This window comes from Octopus sinensis, linkage group LG25, assembly GCF_006345805.1.
Source record: "Octopus sinensis linkage group LG25, ASM634580v1, whole genome shotgun sequence".
Taxonomy (NCBI): domain Eukaryota; kingdom Metazoa; phylum Mollusca; class Cephalopoda; order Octopoda; family Octopodidae; genus Octopus; species Octopus sinensis.
This window is the reverse complement of record NC_043021.1, coordinates 5894363-5906780: the sequence shown is the minus strand read 5'-3', so window position 1 is coordinate 5906780 and position 12418 is coordinate 5894363. Positions and strand designations below refer to the sequence as shown.

At 39.0% G+C, this 12418-nt stretch overlaps 1 non-coding gene across 1 annotated transcript; it reads right to left on the bottom strand.

Moving 5' to 3' along the window:
- Nucleotides 1–9277: 9277 nt before the first annotated feature.
- On the bottom strand, nucleotides 9278–9350 carry Trnav-cac. The gene has a single exon. It is a non-coding gene; the product is annotated as a tRNA-Val (tRNA).
- Nucleotides 9351–12418: the final 3068 nt, after the last annotated feature.

Here is a 12418-nt window from a genome sequence, read left to right as displayed (position 1 = left end):
TATATATATATATATATATGTGTGTGTGTGTGTGTGTGTATGTCTGTGTTTGTCCCCCTAGCATTGCTTGACAACCGATGCTGGTGTGTTTACGTCCCCGTCACTTAGCGGTTCAGCAAAAGAGACCAATAGAATAAGTACTAGGCTTACAAAGAATAAGTCCCGGGGTCGATTTGCTCGACTAAAGGCGGTGCTCCAGCATAGCCGCAGTCAAATGACTGAAACAAGTAAAAGAGAGTATATAAACAGAAGATACAAATATTACAGGCATCCCCCCACATACACACACTAAATAAACATAGACGCACATAGAGATATAAGCATGCGCAAATGAAGACATACATAGAAATACAAAATGGCTGACGTTAGTAAGAGAGACACAAATAAGTGAGAAGAAAACAAAGGACCACTGATGCGGTCACAGGAGTGTGACGAAAGAACTCTGGCCGAAATAAGATTAAGATTATTGTAAAAATAAATAACACTGAAGCAAAGTAACACCAAATATATAGTGCTTGTGATTTTAATGGCTAAACTGGCAAAATGAACCATTCCGAAATATAACAATATATATATATATATATATATATATATGTATATATAATATATATACATGCACACACATCACACACCATATATATATATATATATATAATATATATATATATATACTTGGAAAGGATGCGTGGCATTCGATCATATAATAATATAAATAATATATAATATATGCATATATACATACATATATGTACATACCTACATATATATGCATATATGGGTACAAGACATCAAAAAAACGTTGAACACAATGAGAAACGAAGACAAAAAAATAAAAACATGGAAACGAACTTTTTTCAAACAATGAAAAAAAAACAGAGTACAAGACATACAACACAAGGAATATTCCCCTTCTTCAGTCGTCCCTGTTTCATCTACTCTGCGTTTTGAAGGTAAGGACAAGACGCGACTTCGTTGAACAAAAACAAGTGAGTAAACAATGATAAAATGCAAATGCCATGACAGCATGCTGTTGTGATGGTCGATATGTTGGCAATGGAAGCTTAAGATTGCATAACTTTAAATATTCGTAACCTTTTATTTTCGAAATTTTTTATTTTCTAGAATTTCTAGAAAAAAAAAAAAATGAATGAAATCTTGGTCATCAGCATGCAAAACAACTTAAGTGAAAGAAAAGTCGACAGATATCTGGTGTAGGATAAATTTAACAAGATCCAAAAAAAACAAAAAAAAACAAAAACATGGAATTATAATGGGCAGAATTCTGGTGTAAGCACCCCATACAACTCCATGTAACTGTTTTCACACACAGGAATTTATACAATTATGCCAAAAAACATTAGCGATTTAGCTGTTGTTTTAGCACATCCTCCGACCACCTAATACCTTCCACGTTTCTTTGTCGCTGCCATCTATTGATGATTTTCAATATTTTTCTCCTCATAAATGCATTTACTAGAACGATGATACCCCCAAGGTTGGTTCAGCACAGGATTTAAACCAAAAATTCAGGCTGTCCATGTTTTAAACTCTGATTTTTTTTTTTAAAATTCGAAAAAAGTGGAAATTTTAGGATTTATAGTGGGGTGTGTATTTTTAAAAATTAAATTTTTTTTTATGATTGTGAGAATTCCCGTGTATAGAACACAAATTCATAAAAATATTCTGGAAATACTCTCGCTTTTACTTGTTTCAGTCATTTGACTGCGGCCATGCTGGAGCAGCACCTTTAGTCAAGCAAATCGACCCCGGGACTTATTCTTTGTAAGCCCAGTACTTATTCTATCGGTCTCTTTTGCCGAACCGCTAAGTGACGGGGACGTAAACACAACAGCATCGGTTGTCAAGCAATGCTAGGGCGACAAACACAGACACACAAACATATACACACACATACATATATATATATATCTATACACGACAGGCTTCTTTCAGTTTTCCGTCTACCAAATCTACTCACAAGGCATTGTCGGCCCGGGGCTATAGCAGAAGACCACTTGCCCAAGATGCCACGCAGGGGACTGAACCCGGAACCATGTGGTTGGTTAGCAAGCTACTTACCACACAGCCACTCCTGCACCTATAAAAAATTTTAAAAAGTTATAGGGGTTACACAGAGTGCTTGAAGCAGAATTCTATCTTATAATGCATTATAATAAATCATAAGTCTATGAATTGTTGCAGAAGTATGAGAAATTAAGAGGAATGACACACATTTATGCGACTAAAACTTACTGGGAAGCGAACTCCTGTACCATACAGCTACACAATCGTCTAGTTATGCTCGTCTGCGTCTGACGGGATGAAAGTAATAACGTGCCTTGCGGGGTTAGAGGAAATACTAAAATAGGACATATGTTGCCTTCCCACATATGGAATATAGAATTCTGTATTTAGTCAACAAGGCATAGGAGTGGCTGTGTGGTAAGTAGCTTGCTTACGAACCACATGGTTCCGGGTTCAATCCCACTGCGTGGCATCTTGGGCAAGTGTCTTCTACTGTAGCCTCGGGATTTGGTAGACGGAAACTGAAAGAAGTCCGTCGTATCTCTCTCTCTATAATAACGGCATTTGGTCTGTCTGTGTGTCTGTGTGTCTGTCGGTTGTACCCTGACCCTGACCACTGGCTTTCACCGATTCTGATGAACTTGACACACACATAGCCCAATGTCATAATACAAAACTAACGCAGCGAAATTTTGAAAAGTTCCCCCAGTTTCTGAAAAAAATCGATAAATTCGACATGGGGTCGGAATCTAAGCTTTTTATATGCAACACATTTTCTGTTGTAGTTTTCGCAACTTGCAATCGATTTTCACAAACTCATGGTGAAGCTTAATGTACCCTAAGAAACTTAATTCTGACGTTAGTTTTCCATGCAATACCTTACCATCAGAAAAATCGATAAAATCATGCCATTTTGGGAAAGCGCGTTCAAATTCAAGATGCCATATTTTCGACAATATCTTTCACAAATTGGCAGGAATTTTTTTTTAAATTCACACACGCGCATCATGTCTGGTCCAAGGAGCTATATGGCCCTTTTTATTCCATATGATACTTTATTACTGGAAAAATCGGTTAATTAAATCATATGTGGCACACATAGCAAACCGATTTGTGTATAAACACAAACCACAGACTGTCTAGGGGACGCAATTGGTTGGGTTAGGGTTATCGATAGCTGTTTGATAGTTATTTGGGAGTGAAAGAAGAACATTGCAACCTACACATGCGCCTTCGTTCCCTAGAGGAAAGGACTAGATTGGGATTAGTCATTGCCTACTAGGGGCTCTTACTACCCGGCAACGCTGGGCTATGCTGCTGGTGTAATGTATATTTTAGTATATGCATAATATGTGCATACGTCTAAACGATGCGATCAAGCATGGAGCATTTCCTTATGTGTTTACGGAGGTTGAATTTTGTGCGTGTGTGTATACATATATGTTGGGTGTTGCGTATGTGTGTATATATAGCGGGGGGGGGAGCATGTGCAGGGCCTTCATATTACATGCAGCTTACTGAGCTTACGTCAGTTGTTCATGTATATACAAAGTTGCATTAACACACACATGTATGTATGCATGGAAAAATGTGTGTGTGTGAGTATAATATATATTATGTGTGTGTGTATGTATATATATATATATATATATTATATATATATATAGTGTAATTCAAATTAAAAGTATAGGCCAATCGAATGCATCTGTGAAAATTAATACCATGCAAACAGAGATGTAACTGATTGCATAATAATGCAGATATCCACTTGCCTTGGATGGTACTAGGTGTGGTGGTATTACTTTATTGGCTTTTTGTGAAGTGACACATTTTATATATTGAACTGTTTAATATATATGCCTGCATGAGTGTGAGTGTGTCTGTTGTGGTTTCTTGATGTTGGTTGAGATTGTGGAGTTCAATATGGAACATTATTGTGTTTGTTGATGTATATTGATCTATATTGTTTATATTGTACTATTGTGTATATATATATATGTAAGATATGAGTAGGTATCCACTCATATTTATATTTATATGTAAATTATTTAGGATTTTGTACTCATACTTGCATTAGAATCTCTGAAGAGGCCGTAGATATTCTTGTTAATGTCTCATTTATACCTGCATTATATGGCTAATAGGTTAAATGAGACATACCTGTCTTCATGGCCGAAACAGCTGTCAGCTACAATGTAAATGTATTTTTATGTCTTGTTATATTTATTTAGTTATATTTCACCATATTGATTGTAATTATTGTACTGTATTAATGTATAATATCATTGCTATTGTGTAGTGTTTTAATAAAGTATATGATTCGGTATTATCTGACAGTTGATGATTGATTTAGATATATTTCTCCATTTTCTCATTTTGTATATATATATATTTCTTCTAATATTCATACGCATCTTTGAATATATGAATATATATCTATATACACACACATATATATATATATATATCTCCATATCTCTCTCTCATATATATATGTGTGTGTGTGTGTGTGTGTGTGTGTGTGTGTGTGTGTTTGTGTATAATATATATATATATATATATATATATATATATATATCAAAATGTGACCCCGGGTGTACCGTTGGCGATTTTTTCCCTCTGTCTTCCCTTCTCTGGATCTTTCCTTCTCCTATGTTTCCGACGAAGATCTCCGCTCAAAACGTTAAACCCTCCTTCTTTCCTTCTTCCCTAAGCGTCCAATAATACTATATTTGCTACACGTCCTTGCATTGTTGTGTTTTTTTGTGCTTTCCTGTTTGGATTAACTATATATATATATATATATCATTACAGATATAGGGTGAAATATAATTACTTTATAAATCAACATATTTCACTAGTAGTATTTCGGTATGGAAAAGACCATATTCGGTGAAAACTTATATAATTATAATAATAAGGGTTTTTGCAACAGTTGCTTGAACACATACCGAAAATTTTTAGAAATAGCAGCCAAAGGACTACTATATAGTAGTAAGTTTGCCTTTTTATTGTCTTCAAAAGTTTGTGTTTGGATCATATTTTTTATGTAAAAGTTGTGCAACAACTAATAAATACAAAATACATTCGGTTGTGCAAATTCTTTGCATGGGAAACCTGCCTTTGTGTGGTGTGTTTCCCCATTTTGTAAATTCGTCTTCGGCTTTCCTAGCCATTTTCTGCTTTGAGCATGGCGACTTCAAAGCCATGAAGTCGTTCTTCGAGAAGAACGGTGGTCTCCTTGACAACACTTACGACGTTGATTTCCCTCCCCTCCCCTTCCACACTGCTTCACGAGGGAGGGAAAGAAGGGGAGGAGCGAGACAGGTGCAGGTGCGAGCATGGACGCCAACACACGAAGAATTGGAAGAACCCAGACGACAGCTTCACAGTCAACGACTACTACGGACAACTCTACCACGACCACCACGACCACCACGACCACCACCATCACCACCAACACCACCACCACCACCACCACCATCACCACCACCACCACCACCATCACCACCATCATCACCACCACCATCACCACCACCATCACCACCACCATCGCCGCCACCATCACCACCACCATCGCCACCACCATCACCACAACCATCATCACCACCACCATCACCACCACCATCACCACCACCATCACCACCACCAACGCCGCCACCATCACCACCACCATCGCCGCCACCACTACCACCACCACCACCATCACCACCACCATCACCACCACCACCATCACCAACATCACCACCACCATCACCACCACCACCACCGCCACCACCACCACCATCATCATCACCACCACCACCACCACCACCATCATCACCACCACCACCGCCACCACCACCACCACCACCATCACCACCACCATCGCCACCACTATCACCACCACCATCACCACCACCATCGCCGCCACCACCAATATCACCGCCACCACCACCACCATCGCCGCCACCACCCCCACCACCAACACCACCACCACCATCACCACCATCACCACCACCAACTCCACCACCACCACCATCACCACCGCCACCACCACCACCACCACCACCATCATCATCACCACCACCGCCACCACCACCACCACCACCACCACCACCACCATCATCATCACCACCACCACCGCCACCACCACCATCACCACCATCACCACCACCAACTCCACCACCACCATCACCAACTCCACCACCACCTCATCACCACCCCGCCACCACACCACCATCATCATCACCACCACCATAACCATCATCACCACCACAACCACCATCGCCGCCACCACCACACCATCACCAACCACCACCAACACCACCACTACCATCACCACCATCACCACCACCACTCCACCACACACCACCATCACCACCGCCACACCACCACACAACCACCACCATCATCATCACCACCACCGCACCACCACCCAACCAACACCACCAATTTTCCGTGTGTCGGCGTCCAGGCTCACACATGCACCTGTGAAGCGTGTCAAGGAGACCACTGTTCTTCTCTCAAAAAAATTTTAAACTTCGTATACTGTAGAATGTGTCAAATAACAAATTTTTTCTCTTGGCTTTATTCAGAAAATTCTAGAGTTTGTAAGATATTTGCTGTTTTTTCTTCTGCAATTTCAACTAATCAATGACGTCTATTGTGCAACAACTAATAAATACATTCGGTTGTGCAAATTCTTTGCACGGGAAACCTGCCTTTGTGTGGCGTGTTTCCCCATTTTGTAAATTCGTCTTCGGCTTTCCAAGCCATTTTGCTGCTTTGAGCATGGCGACTTCAAAGCCATGAAGTCGTTCTTCGAGAAGAACGGTGGTCTCCTTGACAACGCTTACGACGTTGATTTCCCTACCCTCCCCTTCCCCACTGCTTCACGAGGGAGGGAAAGAAGGGGAGGAGCGAGACAGGTGCAGGTGCGAGCATGGACGCCGACACACGAAGAATTGGAAGAACCCAGACGACAGCTTCACAGTCAACGACTACTACGGACAACTCTGCCACGACCACCACCAACTATGGCGAAAGAATGTATCTGGTGGACGCATCTGAAAGGATTGGAGACAAACACTTTCCTCTCTGGTCAACCTCTCATCAACTTCTTCAAGTATCACTTGAAGAGAAAAGTGAGAGTAAAGAGGCAAGTTTTGTCTAGCGAATGTTTTAAAAAAAAGATGGGTGAATGTAGCAAGGATGGCACGTATGAATGACGAAGCCACCTTGAGCATGATCCTATGAACGAAAAAAAAGAAAGGAAGAAGAGAGACATTTACTGTAATGTGCTTTTTGTATGACATTCTTGCCCAGGGTTACCGTGGTGTTTCCGTAGGCTTTTCTTTTCACGGATAAACCTGATCTGTTTTCCCTTTTTACATTGACATTTCTGTGAATTTGGTTGGGTTCCGTTTACCAAATCCACTCACAAGGCTTTGGTCGGCCCGAGGCTATAGTAGAAGATACTATACGCCGTGGTACTGAACCCGGAACCTTGTGGTTGGTAAGCAAGCTACTTACCACACAGCCACTCCTGCACCTATATATATATATATATATATACTAGCAGTATCGCCCGGCGTTGCTCGGGTTTGTAAGGGAAATAACTATATAAGCATTTTTAGAGAGTTACTTCCCTTATAGATGCCAATTCGGGCTTTCTTAGCCATTTCTGTTTTGGTGTCTTCAAGCCATGAAGTCGTTGTTCTAAAAGAACGCTGGTCTCCTTGACAACGCTTTACGACGTTGATTTCCTTACACTCCCTTCCCCACAGCTTCACGAGGGAGGGAAGAAGGGGGAGAAGCAAACACAGGTGCAGGTGTTTGAGCGTGGACGCCAACTCCGCCGCCATCGACACACGAAAAATTATGCATTAAAATGGAATAAAAAATTATGTTAAATTATTTTTTAAATCGTAGACTCATCGTAGACGCGCGCTAATACTCAGACGGACTCGATATGAATCACGACTATAAGATACCCGAATTTGGTTAAACTGCACCGCAAAATGTGGGAGGAGTTAGGAATCTAAATCGAAAGGGACAGACACTCACACAACTAGAGTTTTATATATATACTAGCAGTATCGCCCGGCGTTGCTCGGGTTTGTAAGGAAATAACTATATAAGCATTTTTAGAGAGTTACTTCCTTTATAGATGCCAATTCGGGCTTTCTTAGCCATTTCTGTTTTGGTGTTTTCAAGCCATGAAGTCGTTGTTCTAAAAGAACGCTGGTCTCCTTGACAACGCATTACGACGTTGATTTCCTTAAACTCCCTTCCCCACAGCTTCACGAGGGAGGGAAGAAGGGGGAGAAGCAAACACAGGTGCAGGTGTTTGAGCGTGGACGCCAACTCCGCCGCCATCGACACACGAAAAATTGTGCATTAAAATGGAATAAAAAATGATGTTAAATTATTTTTAAAATCGTAGACTCATCGTAGACGCGCGCTAATAGCCAGACGGGCTTGATATTAATCACGACTATAAGATACCCGAATTTGGTTAAACTGCACCGCAAAATTTGGGAGGAGTTAATCGTAGGAGACAGACACTCACACAACTACAGTTTTATATATATAGATATATATAAAGCTGAAGTTGTCTGTGTATGGCAGGTTTGGTAGCCTTCAACAAACACTATCTCCTCCGAGACCCTGCGGCACAAGTTGACCAAAATTGAGAGTATGATAGAAGACAGCTTGCTCTTCCTTCCGTAGAAGAAAAAATTCAAATCGGACCATATTAACACCAAAAATTATTTACATCAAAAAGGTGCTTATTTTTCTATGAAAATCTCTATTTTTTACGAGTTTTTGACAGCTGTGTCGCCATTTTTCGGTGTATTTCAACCAAAAAAATGTTCACTTAAAAGAATAACAAGCTACATAATGCAAAAGTTTTACTTTTCAAAAATTCCAATTCTAAAGGTCGAAACAAACCCGAGCAACGCCGGGCGATACTGCTAGTATGTATATATATATATATATATATATATATATATATATGTGTGTGTGTATGTGTATATGTTTGTGTGTCTGTGTTTGTACCCCCCAACATCGCTTGACAACCGATGGTGGTGTGTTTACGTCACCGTCACTTAGCGGTTCGGCAAAAAGAGACCGATAGAATAAGTACTAGGCTTCCAAAGAATAAGTCCTGGGGTCGATCTGCTCCAGCATGGCCACAGTCAAAATGACTGAAACCCGTAAAAGAATAAAGAGTAAAAGAAAAAAAAAAAAAAATCAAAAAATTAGCAGGTTTCGGCGAGGCTCGAACTCGCGGCCTTCTGCGTGTGAAGCAGACGTGATAACCACTACACCACGAAACCTGACATATAACAGCTTTCAAAAACAAATATTTATACTCTTTAATTATCTATTTTTCTTTCTTTGTGTTTATTAGATGTAATTGTTTCTATCGTTTAGTTTTAGAGCAACCTTCGTTGAACTGACTTATGAACACGTTCCGATCGTGACCATCTCGTCTGTTATATTTATTTCTTCAAGGACTGCTTTATTCAATATGCATTTCTCGCTTTTTAAGCTAATATTACAATAAGCACATAGAAATATTATTATAGTTGGTATGTAATAGAGAAAGCGAAAGGGTGTTAGGAAGTACCTTGGAGAATTACTTCGTTACTTCCTTTTTGCCAGTGGACTTTCTAGGACAGTAACTGCAAACCAAATGTGTGTGTGTGTGTGTGTGTGTGTGTGAAAGATATGAGGGAAAAAAAAGTCGGATCGTGTGAATTTTCTGAAACTCCTCTCCCCTTCGGAAAATTCTTTCCCGTAAAACCCGATATATTCTGAATCATCAACATCTAAGCGGTATTTGTCCAAAATTTCGTTAAAAAATATCAAATTTTCTGGAAGTTATGAGGCAGCAAATTCGGTGAGGCACACATCTGTAGTTATGCTGAAAGTGTATGTGTGTGAAAAAAAAAGTCGGATCGTATGAATTTTCTGAAACTCCTCTCCCCCTCGGAAAATTCTTTCCCGTAAAACCCGATATATTCTGAATCAACAACATCTAAGCGGTATTTGTGCAAAATTTCGTTAAAAAATATCTATTTTTCTGGAAGTTATGAGGCAGCAAATTCGGTGAGGCACACATCTGTAGTTATGCCTCTGCTATTGTTACCTCACAGTTTAGTCCTGTCTAAAAAAATACCATTTCGGTGGAGTTTAGTATCAGGATTATTATTCTTTTATTCTTTTACTGGTTTCATTCATGGGCCGTGGCCATACTGGAGCACTGCTTTCAATAATCAGAGGCAATCTTTTACTTTAAACCACGTAAAAGAGAAACAATAAAATGGAATTTTAAAATATCTGTCTCTCATGGCGATCTTTCGTCTCTAGTAGACCTTTCCGTCGATTTCCGTAAAAGACATTTTTTTTTTTACATATGGGCTTGCGGGAACTTTTGAAGTAATGAGAGCGAAAGAGACTAAGAGAAAGCGATTGTATGACGAGGGAAGTTCTTTTGAAGTTACCCTGCATGGGAAGCATTGATGTACATGTGTGTGTGTGTGTGTGAACTTCAAAAGTTCCCGCAAGCCCATATGTAAAAAAAAAAAAAAATGTGTTTTACGGAAATCGACGGAAAGGTCTACTAGAGACGAAAGATTGCCGTCTCTCATTGATGAGTTATATTTGGACGAAATTGATTAAATACCGACATTTTGACGATCTAAAATTTTCCGTTTCGTATCGATCTCTATTGAAATAACAAAATCAATAATAGTGAAGGATGTGGTAGATTTGTAGAATCGTTGTAGATCCTTGCTGAATTTAGTTACATTCTGACTTTTTCTTCTCGTTTTGTCCTGTTAAATGCACGTAGAGTGTCTTCGTTGTAAATGGAATTATAATAGAACAAAAAAGGAGATAGTTCGTTGGTCATTGATAAATTAATAAATTACTATCAATGTCGATAGATAGATAGATAGATAGATAGATAGATAGATAGATAGATAGATAGATAGATAGATAGATAGATAAAAACATACATACATACATACATGCATACATTCATACATGCATGCATACATACATACATTCATGCATACATACATACATACATGCATACATTCATGCATACATACATACATACATGCATACATTCATACATGCATGCATACATACATACATTCATGCATACATACATACATACATGCATACATACATACATAAATACATACATACATACATACATGCATACATACATGCATGCATACATAAATACATAAATACATACATACATACATACATACATACATACATGCATACATACATACATACATGCATACATACATACATAAATACATGCATACATACATAAATACATACATACATACATACATACATACATACATACATACATACATACATACATAAATACATACATACATACATACATGCATACATGCATACATACATACATACATACACACGCATACATACATACACACCTACATACATACATACATGTATACATACATACACACACACACACATACATACACACATACATACATACATACACACATACATACATACATATATACACACATACATACATACATGCATACACACATACATACATACACACATACATACACACACACACATACATACATACACACATGCACACATACACACAAACACACACACACATACATACATACATACATACATACATACACACATAAACACACACATACATACATACATGCATACATACATACTTACATACATACACACACTCGTATATGATTGCGTGTGTGTGTGTGTGTGTGTATCTCCGTTGGTTTTGACGATAAATATTCAACTGTTTGATCAATTTAATTACTTGTTCTTAAAGCAGATGAGGAGGTCATGGATATCTGAAGGTATTGTGGCGTGTATCAGTGTGGAATGCAAAGTAACTACTGCAGCAAGGATATTAGGCCTACTGTCCCTTTTACAAAGTGATCTGATTAAAAAAAGAAAAAAAAAGATCAGTCCACTGCGTGACCCTTGGGAGAACATTTTCTACTTCAGCCCAGTGAATTTAGAGGACGAAAGCTATGTTGAAGTCCGTCTATTTATAACTTTTTATCAAGGCGGTGCCCCAGCATGGCTGAAACATGCAAAAGAATATGTGCGCGTGTGTGAGAGCGTATGGCCTAGTGGTTAGAATGTTGCATTCACGATCACAAGATTGTGGTTTCAATTTCTAGTGACATATAATGTTTTCAAATATACTGACTTTCACTGTGGAATTTCCAAAGGTCCTGCTAGTCGTTATTATTATTCCAGGCACTCGTTGGCTTTTATGGATTTTTCCACCAGGAAACTTTCGTAACGCCTCCCCCTTTTGGGAGTTTTTCGTTGTTATAATTTTTCCTTG